The sequence below is a fragment of the Brienomyrus brachyistius genome, chromosome 15, assembly GCF_023856365.1.
Source record: "Brienomyrus brachyistius isolate T26 chromosome 15, BBRACH_0.4, whole genome shotgun sequence".
Classification (NCBI taxonomy): Eukaryota; Metazoa; Chordata; class Actinopteri; order Osteoglossiformes; family Mormyridae; genus Brienomyrus; species Brienomyrus brachyistius.
Genome location: NC_064547.1, coordinates 10596221 through 10611708, shown reverse-complemented (window position 1 = coordinate 10611708; position 15488 = coordinate 10596221).

The window sequence follows — 15488 nt, the reverse complement described above, 5'->3', positions numbered from 1 at the left end:
ATATTTGGGCCGACATGGTATATTAGACAGTACCCTGGATGACTGTAATGATTAAAATGCAGGTCGTCAGTTATCTGTTATATTTCCCCATGGGACCTTCATAAAGTCACTTAGTATATTTGGCTAATAGTATATAATAGTCTTGTATAGCCCAATACAATGTGACACCTATTTGTTAGAACTGTTTATTGATTTTAAAGTAATTGACTGTGATGCTTTTGCTATGGAATTCATTTGAAGAATTTAGCCGTTTGAGAAATTAATAATATTCTCATAGTAATCATATTACCTATTGCTTAATGGCATCCTTAAATTATATAGAACTATCTAGTTGAATGAGTTGTTTAAATAGCTTTATTTTGCCATTTATTGCTTGTTCTTGAAGAATTATTGCTATGTAATAAATCGATATAGATCATGGAGAATAACGCTTAAGTGCCCTTATTAGTAGTAGTTAGTTAATGTATGGTTCACAGCAGCCACTAAAATTCATTACCTAATATTTATAATATATTCGTAAAAGATCCAGTTTTTTCTTGGAACCCCCAGAATGTCCTGCATAATCTGTGCATTTTTTCATAATAATACTGCTAAGTATTAGTGGGGACGGTTTGAATGGGGATGTAAGTATGATGGATTCTGAAATGAGCCAATCCCAGTGGCTCTTCCAGACAGGCACCGACATGCTTCCCGCTCCTGGGACTGCGAGTCGGACTCATCGCCACCCCGGTTGCCGAATCGCGTGTCATTCTTTTATTTACGTCTCGCCCTAGGCTGATTTGACGGAGTTCCTGAATATGTTCCGCTGGCAAACGTGAAGCATTTCCGTGTCATGCCAAATTTGCCTATAAATGTCACTTTTCATCTTGCATGCCATTTAGAGGTTAGAAAAAATGTGATTGGCAATTGCCGGCGCTCGTGTGATCTCTGCATGCTGTTATTGACTAACATCAGACTGAAAGCTATCATTTTGACAGGGAGCAGAATGGATTGAGAGGGTCTGCGCAGGGGACAGACTGAAATGGAAAGGCATTACTCACAGATAATTGGGTGCTTTTGCTTGTCTTGTAACGTTTAGGATTTTTTTTTTTTTGCCATACGAGGTTATGCTGCCATGCCATTAAGAGCTACCATACTGAGAAAGGAAAGAGAAGAAAATTTGTCAGAAATGTCTGATATCTGATAAACAGTCGAAGTCAATTTATCACGGTGCTCTTTGAATAATAGGCCTGATTATGAGGCCGCTAACAGCAGACTCCATAATTGTCTGTCATAAATCTCAGTCGTGGATGACAGCAGCACAATGAGAGAAACCATCTGTTTGAGGCCAAATGACTTCTGATAAATATCAGCTTTGCTGAAATGTACTTGGATGTGTCTCAATATTTTGGAGAGCCTTTCACATTGGTTCCTGAAATGTGAAGTTATTGTTAGTTTGTATTGATTTTGGCAGCCTTTTTAAAGAGGCAGGCAGCGAATCGAGGCCGGACTGAATAGCCCCTCGCAATCTCTATCTGATTTATTCCTCGCTCACAGATGCGAGAGCGAATGGGCAGGAAAATAATCGCGGGCTTTTGTTGCCACTAAAAGCGGCCTGAAGGATTCAATATGCTGACAGGCTTCTTAATGAAGCACTCTCAGGGCTTCACCCACTTCATAAAACCCCGCAAAAAAAAAAAAAAAAAACCCACGGCTGAGGGCGCAGTGTCCTCCCTCATTTTTGTCTCTCCTCTCAGGTATCGCCAAGCTTTCTGTTCTTGCAGAGCGCCCAAAATGCACTTACTGACGGAAAAGCACTGTCTTCCACGGCATCTCCTTGATAAAAGCACTGAAAGCTAATTTTTTTTTTACTCCGCAGAGGATGCTTGCAACAATGACTCCTCCTCGCAGGTGTGACAAACCAAGGTCCTTTGGAGCTGCAGTGCATTGTGGGTCCCTTCCATTTAAATGATTCTGACTTGATTACCACAATTGTTTGGTTTTACCGTGTCCTTCACAAAGGAACGGAGCCGTTTATAATATACAAGGCCTTTGCGCGTTTACAGAGGGCTCAGTTGGCCTTCCTACAGTTTATAATTAAACCGAACCGAACGCATATTTTACCTCTGGAACGTATGTCCCATATTGCAGGCTGCGTAGGACATCCTTTATTTGTAGCCGCTTATGTACTGTTTGCGTGCTCTGTGAAAGCACGGGACCCTTGGTGACCTTGCTGTCGGCTTTCAGCGCCGCAGAGTGCCACATGAAGCTGGCCTGCGTCTGGCGGCTCCCCCCAGTCACCCAAGCCCCCCCCCACCCCAGCTGCTCCATGGTGACAGCACTTTTTATTACAATTAGCGTTAGGTCTCTATCAGTGCATGATTGCAATGAAAGACCTCTCTGATGGAGTCTGCATCCCTCAACATTGATCGGGGGGGGTAGGGGGGGGGGGGGGGGGCAGAGGGTAAACGTTTCCTAAATCGTCCCTCAGTCAATCTTCAGATGAACCCATTGCTCTCTCTCCATCGAGCCACTGAGGACATGATGTGACATGCAGAGGGGGCACTGAATCATGGGGATTCTGTTTTGGGCCAGCCCAGTGGCAGTGGGGTCATGAGAGCAGAGGGACTTCCATGAAGTACTGTAGACCCTGTCTGTGCCCCCATACATACCAGCACTGTGTTTCCTGCTGCCAGTTACCCACAGTTCCCTAAGTATAAATCGTTATACCTAAAAAAAATAATAAGCTTTCCCCTGTAAGATTTTATATAAACTTACAAACGCAACATTTTATTTAAAATGCTGTTTCTAAGCTTCAACATCAGTCTCTTTTCATATTATCTTCTGAGATGGGGTCAGCAGTTTGAAACTGTGCCTGATGTATGATCATTCTAATTATCAGTAATTAACGGGTGAGGCTAATTGGCAGCAGGCTGGATGGGAGTCCTGCATGTTTGTATGGATGCAGTGCCCCCTGCAGACAAATCAAGGAATGACAAGGCCAGACCTATTGTCATGCTTCCAATTTGAAGGGCCGTGCTTTTTTTTTCAGTCAGCACCATTAAAACTTCTTTAGGAAAGCTGTGCATGGCCCTCATCTTTACCCTGCTAGCTTTGCATGGGTCTGTTATCAGGGTGGTTGGCGATTATTGGTGAAGAATGCAGTGTTTGATTTATCACTGACACTGGCTGAACACCAACCACTCTGCTGAGATCATATAGTATATTAGGCAGCAAACTCATATACTATTATGACGAATGCATAATAGGCTTTTCAATTTAATTATGAGAGCTCAACCAGTATCTGAATACTAGAAGCTTTTTATATTTGTCTTGGTTTTTATGTGCTCCAGGAATTGCCAAAGCGAGCTTCAGTCACAGTTCTGTCACTGGCGTGTGTATGTCCATGTGCGTGTGTGTGTGTGTAATTATGGAGTGGGCTTGGGGGCGGGGCAGGTGCAGGGCTCGATTCATCCTGGTAATTTGTGTGAATAGCAGGAGACGCCGCAGTAAACATGCTACCTACATCCGTTTGGAGAGATGTCTTTTTTTCCACGTCCATGCATTATTCATCCGATAAATTTGGAATTTCTAGGTCAACCGCATGTGAAATTGAGATTTACACGCCTCGCATTTGGCCGATTCCCTTCAGCTGGGCGCCACTGAGCAACGTGGGTAATTTCACAGTTAACGTGTAACATTTTGATTTTTCTTGCCTTTCCACTCATCTGGATGCTTTCGCAGTGCAAACAACTACCTAGATATGTACTTTTTGCTGTTTTGTTCTAAGATAAGTAGCATGTGAATTTCAGAAGTCCCCACTTTCCCCAAGTACCATGAGCAATTATTCCAATAGATGGCATCCAAACACCAAACTGCAGTTTGCAGCAGTTGGGGGGCTCAGTGTAAATTGTCTGTTTCAGCGAGAGCTGGGTCACACCAAGCCCAGCTCAGAGCAGCTGCTGCATCGACGCAGGTGTCTGTCAGCCTTTCCGCATCTAGCTTTCCTTGATTAGCCTTCTGTGCCTAGCCTTTCGCACCTAGATTTCTGCGCCTAGCCTTCCACAATTAGCCTTCTGTACCTAGCTTTTCGCACCTAACTTTCTACACATAGCCTTTTGTGATTAGCTTTCCATAGCTAGCCTTCCATGCTTAGCTTTTCGTACCTAGCCTTCCGCGCCTACCTTTCCACATCTAACTTTGTAAATCAGGACTCCAGTTCATTTTTGATTTTTTCCACTCTTCCCCGTCTCAAGCCTTAAAATGTCTTTTGCGCTTAAGGGTATGAGGGAGACGGGGGTGTTTTACTTGTTCTTAGCAGGAAGTCACGTTCTTGTGCATATTGTGTGGGATGGGGGGTAAATTGCTGAAGGAAAGTAGCTAAATGGGAGGCTGGTTCAGGGTGTCATTTTCCTTCTTCACGATAAAAGAAAATCTCAAGCTCTGCATTAAACGTTGCCTCATGTTACTGAGAGGCAAACAAATTACCAAGCCCCCCTCCCAGGGGAATGAGGGGCTAGCTGGTCATTGGAGTGTCTAGTGCTGTAGATTACTCCCTACTCATATTCGGCTGACATGCCGCCTTTCTGACGACCGGAAGCTTCCTTACAGCGGGAGGCCAGACCATAGGCCACACATTCATGGTATTGGACTATCGGGACTCGGGGGTGCAGCCTAATCCCAGACCCCCCTACGCTATGGGAAGGCCTTTGTGCCGGTTAGGGGGGTTGCTCAGATTAGTGCTTACGGGGGGCTTTGCGTGAGCTTTGCTGCTGTTAACAAACTGGAAGCACAGTAATACGCTGTGAGAGAGGCCGTGTACCACCGGAGAGGTCAAAGGCTCCAGGCAGAATATCAGTGTCGCTCGACCGGTCAGAAAGATAAACGCAGAGTGTAATTAATTACTATTAATGGTGTCTGGGATAGATTTGATCCAACAATTTTAAAGCTTTACAGCTACAGTTAAAAAGGGCTACATTTTTATGTAAATTCAAAGGTAATTTTTTTTTTCTTTAGGTATCTGCATTGTGATGAATCATCGTAATGTTAAGGATGCGATGGAGTAATTAAAGTTTTTCCTATGTACTGCATAGTGTCAAATAAATTTTTAGAAAGAAGTATATTTAAAAAATACACTAACCTATAGTGGAAACATAAAACATCCCAAGTCTTTTTAATGTCTAACTGTCCATGTCTTCGTGCCCTTTCCCAAGATGTATCTGTGGTATTAGTGAATCAAAGCAGGGTTTTACTTATAAAAAACACAAGCAGGTTGAACCGCTTTTTTAAAAAAAAAAAAAACAACAACTCCCCTTTCCTGCACGTAAGGGCTGCCTGAGGGTCCGCTTATACTGGGGGGGTTTATTTGACAATTACCCCTTGTCAGTATAATTAAATGATAATTTATAAAGTGCGAGAGGGCATTATGACGAAAAGCAAATAGGTGCTTATCAGGCACTGAATAACCCTCATTTGCTCCAGTGCCAATTTCCATCTCTTATCTGCTATGCTGGTTGGCCCTTCTCACACTCTGCTCTGTGTCCTCATGCAGACTCACGTCGCCCTGCTTTGAAGCAGTCGTGCTGTATTCCTCTCCGTTTTCATTCGTTATATTCATTTACTAATATTGGCTAATTGTTGTATATATTATCTGACATTTTTAAGACTTGTCAAGTATATTTTAGCTGTTGTACAAATGGTCAAAATAAACAGTGAAGTGAATTTACTTTATTGGTGAATTCCAGATTTATTTAATTCCTATCCCCCTTATACATATAAAAGGTCAGTAGTAGTAATAGTAATAATATCAACGATGTGCTTACTTTTATTTTCATCTATTTGCTCTTTAGAGTGATGATACTCTTCATGTAAATGGCGGTGTTTAATGTAATGATAGAAAAAATGGAAATCTAATCTACGTCACGGAACTGGCATTTCTAATGGCGTTGATGGCTGAGGCCACATTTCAAAGAGCTGGCTTAATTTACCCCACCTTAATGTGGGACTTTGCTCAATAACGTTCAAACGCTCCAGAGAATAATAGCGGGACTCATCAAGCTTAAAAAAAAAAAGAAAAGAGTTTTTTGCTACTTTTTTTATTATTTGAATTTTGATACTATAACAGAAATGCTTTATCCATATTATCTTAAAGGAGAGCCATTGTGATGATTTGATTGAGAACCGCTCAAGGCTTTTTAAGTTCAAGGATGTATTGATATAAGCCTATCATTTCAGGTAATTAAAATGCGCTTCCAGGATGGAAATTGACTATGGGCTAACCCAGGCTCTTAAAAATGAGGGCTATTCAGGTCCTGCGAATGCGTGTGTGTGTGTGTGTATGTATGTGTGTGTGTGTGTCTCTATATACAATATGTTTGTATGTTTATGTATATATTTTTCTGTAAAATATATAGATACATACATATGTACCTATATACAGTATTTCTACAAAAAAAAAAAATGTGCCGTTAAAATGAAGGAATTATTTACTTGAAGAAATTATTATTATTAAGAAGTTAATTTCTAATTGCCCTGTGTTCCCTGGCAGATGTTTTATTGGGTAATGTAAAGTACATTTTGCTAACAGTGTCTAATTAATTGTTTCAATAAATCACATAGCTAATTGGACCACCAGTCTGTATTTGACCAGGAGACTCTCATGGATAGTTTAAAGCTGTAATTGCGACCAGCATTATTTTCAGAAGTACTCCTTCCTTTCCTTCTGAAAGATTTTTACCCCCTAAATAATTCTCAGTTGTTTTTCCATATTTATTTTATTAATTTGTATGTTTGTTTTTTTCCTACCTCTGGGCAACTTATACAAAACATGTACAGAATATCTTCATGATAAAAATGTACTACACTTTAAAAAATTCACAAAGAATTTTAACAGTAAACCTCACAATGTGTTAAATAATTCAATTTATTTCTTAGATTGACCTCTAGGTGCAGTTTGTAAATAATGTTGTCTTTATTGGTAATATATAAACATAGAAATTCCATTCTTTTCAAATGCATGTGCTTCTGACAGATTCTATAGCTAAGACATGTGATAGTATAGCTGAGCTCTCTGTCCCCCTTACTCTCTGCACCCCCTCAGCACCCTGCCTCAGTTCCTACACCTTCACCCCCCACAGTAAGTGCAGATTTTCGGTCTTACCCTCTCCGTCGGCAGCTCGGCATGTGGTACTGCGGTCACTTGGGGGTTAAAGCCTGCTTGTGCGTCCTCTGGAGGTGCAGGGCTGCAGTGATGCTCTCGCTAAGGCACATGGTGGCAGCGCTGAGCTCCCTGCCCGCTTCCTCTGTGCACTGGGCCAGCCTCTTTCACCAGCTCGTGAGGCTCAGTGGTTATGGCGTTTGCCTGTGTTTGCTGGGTTATGTATTAATTCATTACTAAATATCTCTTAAAATTATTAGTTTTTAGTTTGGAAACAGATGCCAAAAAATAATGGGGATTGGTTGGAAAATTGTAAGCTTAGTACCCACCATTTTTATGATGACAGGCAGAAAACACTGATAAATAACTAAATAATTTTTAATCACCTGTTGTTTATTCTGGTACACCGATGCATCAGCTGACTGTTGTGTGTAACAGCAGAAGGTTGGGATGAATAAAATTGTGTCTCGGTGTTCATTTACCGGGGACTTTGAGTATGAGTAACAAAGCATCAATGTAGTGGATCTGAGTCTTTAATTCCCGGGACAGTGTTTCATTCATAAGCCGGGCCATGAATTGATAGATGGTTGATGACTTTCCCCCGGTACACAAAAGCCTGGCTGAATCCTTCCTCAGCACTGGTCTGGTGGAGGTAATTCCCTCGCATCATCTGGCCTTTCGTTTTTTGTTTTCTTTTAGGGGGGGGGGGGGGTACACACTGCTTGAATGTTTATCCTTATTTATTTGACCTGGGCCTTGGTGCATTAGAAGGCACTTCACGGCAGTCCCAAAGGTGCTTTTGACATAATGCGGGGGGGTCATGGGGGTTGGTGATATCCGTTTCACTGATTCAATCACCATCTTAACTGAACATCCTCGACCATCTGCTAGGGGCCTACTACTGGCTCTGTCACATCCCAGTGTTTGCTGATCCCGGGGCCCCCGAGGACCTGCGAGAAGCCCCCCCCCCCCCCCCCCCCCTGAACTCTAGGGTGTGCTGGCAGGATCGTCATCTCCACTCTGGTCCCAGTTCAAGCTGCCTTGATTAAGCACTAAATCTGCAGACCAGCAATAGCTCCCCATTGTCAGCGGGGAAGAGAGCAGCCAGTGGCTCCCCATTGGCAGCGGGGAGAGAGCAGCCAGTGGCTCCCCATTGTCAGCAGGGCAGAGAGCAGCCAGTGGCTCCCCCTTGTCAGCGGGGGAGAGAGCAGCCAGTGGCTCCCCATTGTCAGCGGGGAAGAGAGCAGCCAGTGGCTCCCCATTGTCAGCGGGAAAGAGAGCAGCCAGTGGCTCCCCATTGTCAGCGGGGAAGAGAGCAGCCAGTGGCTCCCCATTGTCAGCGGGAAAGAGAGCAGCCAGTGGCTCCCCATTGTCAGCAGGGAAGAGAGCAGCCAGTGGCTCCCCATTGTCAGCGGGAAAGAGAGCAGCCAGTGGCTCCCCATTGTCAGCGGGGAAGAGAGCAGCCAGTGGCTCCCCATTGTCAGCGGGGAAGAGAGCAGCCAGTGGCTCCCCATTGTCAGCGGGGAAGAGAGCAGCCAGTGGCTCCCCATTGTCAGCGGGGAAGAGAGCAGCCAGTGGCTCCCCATTGTCAGCGGGAAAGAGAGCAGCCAGTGGCTCCCCATTGTCAGCGGGGGAGAGAGCAGCCAGTGGCTCCTGGTTGCTTCCTCGTCAGTCTAGGCTCAGCACAAAAACTGTCCTCAGCGACTTCACTGTTTGGTTTGGTTATGATTCCTTCACTATATCCTTAGCTTTGCTCACTATGTGGACCCTCTAGGGCCTCATCTGTTTCCCCAGCCTCCTTTGGCACTCAGAATGCCCCGGTAATTACATTTAAAGTCACCCAACAATCCTGTAAGCATAAATTTTAAGGGCTGTTTATGTGTCATTAACTAAAAGCTTTTGCTCTCTGCCCTATTTCATGGGGGGGGAGCTCTAAGACCCACCTGACGTTCAGATTTCAGGCTTTTGGGTCAAACTCTTCTTACGAATTTTCCACTGCTACATGCTATTAGTTTTGCCGGACCCAGAAGAGATCCCAGCCTTTTATGTTTAAAAAGATCATCTCCTTTCCTCCTGTCTGGATGTTTAAATGCAATTAAAACGTCTGCCAGCACCAGCATATCGTGGTGCGACATGATTATAATAACAATTACGTATATTTCTCACGTTAAACCTTTTAAAAGTACGGCTCACAGTCACACTTCATAGAGAATGCGCCATCCCTTTAATTTCATCTGCTTCCTGTTTCTGTAGCTAAATTATTATTGGCCTGAACGAATGTCTCTCTGCTTTATGTGAATTTCCAGCAAATAAATTAGCTACACGAAAAGCTAAAGGTTACCTTATAGAAGATGACCATGTCGCAGAGGATGATTTTAGCATTTTAACGTGCCGTGCACATTTTGTGGAGATGCTGTACCCTAAATAAAGGGGGCTAAAACCCAGAGATGTGTGTGTGTGTGTGTGTGTGTGTGTGTGGGTGGATGGGTGGGGGGGGGGCGGGGTCTAATAAGGTTAATTCTCATGTAAAGCGGCCGCAGTCGACTGCAGCCTGCCTGCCGCCTCCGCCACCGCTTTTATTGTTTCTCTGGGGAGCCCAGATGGTATTTTCCAGGAGGCTCTGACCCCGCGAGGGGCTGCGAGCATCAGGGAACAAGGTGCATCTCCTCAGACTAATTAATTTGCTATTATAGCACCTGTTTCCGAATAGATAGGGCTGGGAAGGGAAGCGGTCCCCAGGCGCAGTGCCGGGCTTGCCGGTGAATGGCTCTGAGCTGATTATATTAAGCTGATTCTTTGATCATCTAAAGGTGTTAAAATGGAAATATGTTTTCCCTGGCTGTGGACCTCAGAGAGGAGCAGGCCGAGGATCTGCCTGATTAGTTCTGATGGTGGGATCGTGCGAGGCTTTGGCTCCCGCAATGCAGTGCTGTCCCCTTCTTTTTTATTTCATTGTAGCTGCGTTGCTGTTGTTATTTTTACACTGAAGCTCAGTCTGTGTTATCGCAGTCCCGCCTTTCCTCCTTGGTATTCTTACGACTGGCCGCTCTCTCCAGCTACTAGGAGGCAATTTTGCGGCTTTAATGGATGTTAATTAATAGAGAAGCAGTTGCTCTGTAAAGGCATGGCCCCATGTGACCTTTCCTGCCAGGAGCAGTTGCTTCCTGTCAGCTTTTGCTTGGCTCTGAGGAGGGCAGTACTGAGTCCTGTGGTTTAATCAGAGTGGGGGGGAGGGGTGGCTCCGAGAGGTTTGGGCGGTCAGGGAGGGGTGGCTGGCGGGTGTCTCGGGGCATCATAACGATAATAACGAGCCAACCGGTCGCACCGCCGCTGTTGGATTGGCTAATTATGGCTTCATCCTCACCTCGCTCGTTCCCACTCTGGTGCCCCAAAAAGGATTAACGGGGATCATCTATCAGTCGTTAAATGGCTGGGAACAGTTTTACTCGTAAGACGTGTGTTGAGGCTCCAGTCCTGCTGACACGTACTGTGGAGGGAGGGGGTCTTTAGGCGGATCTGAAGGAGGTGAGAGTCGTAAACGAACACTGCATTGTCCCAGAGGAACACAATGTAATTTATGAACATAAATAACATGGATGCCCCTTATCCATGACACGTCCTTGGTAACCATTTGTTACATGAAACACCCCCCCTCCCTCCCCCCACAGCCCTAACAGGTCAATGATCAGTCTGGACTTTCCCATCTGCATTCCTGCGATTCAGGACGTTGCTTCTATATATCTGCTGCACATCCCCTAATCATCCATGTTGGCTTTCTGGACCCACCGCTTGATGCCGGTTACAGATCCATGGTTTGCCTCATGCCTGGTTGATTTAAAACTGCTGGTTCAATTACCGAGTTGGAATGCTTCCTTTTCCCATTAAACCCGGGTGGATGTAGCCTGTTAATGCTTGTGCTTTGTCATTAAACACAGGTGGATGTAGCCCGCTAACACTTACGCTTTGCTATTAAACCTGGGTGGATGTAGTCTGTTAATGCTTGTGCTTTGTCATTAAACCCAGGTGGATGTAGCATGCTAACGATTGTGCTTTGTCATTAAACACAGGTGGATGTAGCATGCTAACGCTTGTGCTTTGTTATTAAACACAGGTGGATGTAGCCCGCTAACACTTACGCTTTGCTATTAAACCTGGGTGGATGTAGCCTGTTAATGCTTGTGCTTTGCCATTAAACCCAGGTGGATGTAGCCCACTAACACTTACGCTTTGCCATTAAACCCGGGTGGATGTAGCCCACTAACACATGCGCTTTGCCATTAAACCCGGGTGGATGTAGCCTGTTAATGCTTGTGCTTTGTCATTAAACACAGGTGGATGTAGCCCGCTAACACTTACGCTTTGCTATTAAACCTGGGTGGATGTAGTCTGTTAATGCTTGTGCTTTGTCATTAAACCCAGGTGGATGTAGCCTGTTAATGCTTGTGCTTTGCCATTAAACCCAGGTGGATGTAGCCCACTAACACATGCGCTTTGCCATTAAACCCGGGTGGATGTAGCCCACTAATACTTACGCTTTGCCATTAAACCCGGGGGGATGTAGCCCGTTAATGCTTGTGCTTTGCCATTAAACCCAGGTGGATGTAGCCCACTAACACTTACGCTTTGCCATTAAACCCGGGTGGATGTAGCCCGCTAACACTTACGCTTTGCCATTAAACCCGGGTGGATGTAGCCCGCTAACACTTACGCTTTGCCATTAAACCCGGGTGGATGTGGTCCACTGGAGCTCCCAGCTTTTTATTAAACCCGGGTGGATGTAGCCCGCTAACACTTACGCTTTGTCATTAAACCCGGGTGGATGTAGCCCGCTAACACTTACGCTTTGCCATTAAACCCGGGTGGATGTAGCCCGCTAACACTTACGCTTTGTCATTAAACCCGGGTGGATGTGGTCCACTGGAGCTCCCAGCTTTTTATTAAACCCGGGTGGATGTAGCCCGCTAACACTTACGCTTTGTCATTAAACCCGGGTGGATGTAGCCCGCTAACACTTACGCTTTGCCATTAAACCCGGGTGGATGTAGCCCGCTAACACTTACGCTTTGCCATTAAACCCGGGTGGATGTGGTCCACTGGAGCTCCCAGCTTTTTATTAAACCCGGGTGGATGTAGCCCGCTAACACTTACGCTTTGCCATTAAACCCGGGTGGATGTAGCCCACTAACACTTACGCTTTGTCATTAAACCCGGGTGGATGTAGCCCACTAACACTTACGCTTTGCCATTAAACCCGGGTGGATGTAGCCCACTAACACTTACGCTTTGTCATTAAACCCGGGTGGATGTAAACCCACTAACACATGCGCTTTGCCATTAAACCCGGGTGGATGTAGCCCACTAACACTTACGCTTTGTCATTAAACCCGGGTGGATGTAGCCCGCTAACACTTACTCTTTGCCATTAAACCCGGGTGGATGTAGCCCACTAACACATGTGCTTTGCCATTAAACCCGGGTGGATGTAGCCTGCTAACACTTACGCTTTGCCATTAAACCCGGGTGGATGTAGCCCACTAACACTTACGCTTTGCCATTAAACCCGGGTGGATGTAGCCCGCTAACACTTACGCTTTGCCATTAAACCCGGGTGGATGTAGCCCACTAACACATGCGCTTTGCCATTAAACCGGGTGGATGTAGCCCGTTAATGCTTGTGCTTTGCCATTAAACCCGGGTGGATGTAGCCCACTAACACATGCGCTTTGCCATTAAACCCGGGTGGATGTAGCCCACTAACACATGCGCTTTGCCATTAAACCGGGTGGATGTAGCCCACTAACACTTACGCTTTGCCATTAAACCCGGGTGGATGTGGTCCACTGGAGCTCCCACCTTTCTATTTAACCCGGGTAGACGTGGCCTGCTAACGCTCTCACATTGCTGTTAAACCTGGGCAAATGTGGCTCACGTTTTTGCATTAAACCGAGGCGGGGCTGCCGTTTTGCGGAATCACAGTAACAGCTTGATTCTTGGGCGGTAGGTCCGATTCACAGCGCAGCCAGATTCTTGGACCTGGCCGGGTCCATGGAGCGGACCTGGTCACTCAATCCATGGCTGCTTTCTGTGACCCGTGAGGGCTCTGCATGACACCGGCTCGCCGATCACTTCTGACTCCTTCAGTACCTCCATTGGTACCTCACAGGCTTTGCTTTACAAACCGCCTGATTTGCTTTTGAAGCTTCTTCTTCGGAGTCCTGTCCCCCTGCCCCCCTGTCCCCCTGCCCCCCTGTCCCCCTGTCCCCCTGCCCCTCTGTCCCCCTGCCCCCCTGTCCCCCTGCCCCCCTGTCCCCCTGCCCCCCTGCCCCCCTGTCCCCCTGCCCCCCTGTCCCCCTGTCCCCCTGCCCCCCTGTCCCCCTGCCCCCCTGCCCCCCTGCCCCCCTGTCCCCCTGTCCCCCTGTCCCCCTGCCCCCCTGCCCCCCTGCCCCCCTGTCCCCCTGCCCCTCTGTCCCCCTGCCCCCCTGTCCCCCTGTCCCCCTGCCCCCCTGCCCCTCTGTCCCCCTGCCCCCCTGTCCCCCTGCCCCCCTGTCCCCCTGCCCCCTCTGTCCCCCTGTCCCCTCTGTCCCCCTGCCCCCCTGCCCCCCTGTCCCCCTGCCCCCTGCCCCCCTGTCCCCTCTGTCCCCCTGCCCCCCTGTCCCCCTGTCCCCCTGCCCCCCTGCCCCCCTGCCCCCCTGTCCCCCTGCCCCCCTGCCCCCCTGCCCCCCTGTCCCCCTGTCCCCCTGCCCCCCTGCCCCCCTGCCCCCCTGTCCCCCTGCCCCTCTGTCCCCCTGCCCCCCTGCCCCCCTGCCCCCCTGCCCCCTGTCCCCCTGCCCCCTGTCCCCCTGCCCCCCTGTCCCCCTGTCCCCCTGCCCCCCTGCCCCCCTGTCCCCCTGCCCCCCTGTCCCCCTGCCCCCCTGTCCCCCTGCCCCCCTGCCCCCCTGCCCCCCTGTCCCCCTGCCCCCCTGTCCCCCTGCCCCTCTGTCCCCCTGCCCCCCTGCCCCCCTGTCCCCCTGCCCCCCTGTCCCCCTGCCCCTCTGTCCCCCTGCCCCCCTGCCCCCTGTCCCCCTGCCCCCCTGTCCCCCTGTCCCCCTGCCCCCCTGCCCCCCTGTCCCCCTGCCCCTCTGTCCCCCTGCCCCCCTGCCCCCCTGCCCCCAACCTCTTTATCTTAATATTTACTTTCTCCTTCCATTTTGCTCGCCCTCCCTTAAATCAGTGTGTGCCGCTGTGGTGATTACAGTCTGAAGGCTTCCCACTTACCTGCCTGAACAATGAGCTCCCAGCCAGCAGATGCCATTCACATGCTTTAATAGTCTGCCAGGGTAATATGTCGGGGGGGGGGGTTGAATCTCCTGCACGCATCCATAGCCTGAATCACATAAAAAATGAAATTATGCTTCCACAGTTGTGGCTGGATAATGAAGGGTTCCTTAGCTTAATCTGTCCATGCACATGGTTAGTGTAACTTCCTCGCTGAGACAGTACGGGGCTTAGCCATAATAGCAGTACATATTCTACACCAAATCAAGAACTAATTCGTCTTTTTGCTCCGCTAGTGGTAATTGTGTTCCTGATATATATGCCTGTGAATGAACGGCTACCACAGATGCAAGACCGGCCTTTAGCTCATTTGAGGTTTGAATCTGGTATCTGTTGGCTGTCCGTAATCGCCTGGCGAAAGCGGCGCCGTAGATACGTTGGGAATGCCTGCATTCTTTTCCGTTAGGTTTCGTGATAATTCAGAGCGCTGTGTTATGAGACAGTTGTAGCTGACAGTACCAAAGTATCAGGATGAGAGGAGCAGAGGTGGGCGAAGTATGCCCCCCCCCCCCCCCCGTACACTGTGTGCAGTGTAACCCGTATTGCTGATTTTTTTTTTGGTCTCGTGACCTTTGGTCTGTTTTCATCATATCACTGTATCCAGGTATAGTATCATTCGGTCCATATATATGTGTTTGTGTGATAAGGTTTATATTACTTTATTGGGACCAAATGTCCCCCACAAAGTAATAAAAACATGTTTTTTTGACATTGTGGGGACCATTTTCGGGTCCCCACAAAGATCTGTGAATGCAATCAAAAAAGTAAAAATGCCAAAAGTCTTTTATTTTGTTTGGTTACTTATGGTTAAGGTTAAGGCTGGGTAGGGGTTAAGGTAATCATGATTAGAGTTTTCCCCCTAGAAATGAATGGAGAGTCCCCACAAAGATATTATTACAAACCTGTGTGTGTGTGTGTGTATGTGTGCGTGTTCATAGAAAGGCATACATTTTAACTGTGTCATTTAAAGCAGCTTATTTAAACAGTACATTTACGGAAAGCTTCACAGAATGATGCAGACTTTTCGCATTATGAAGAT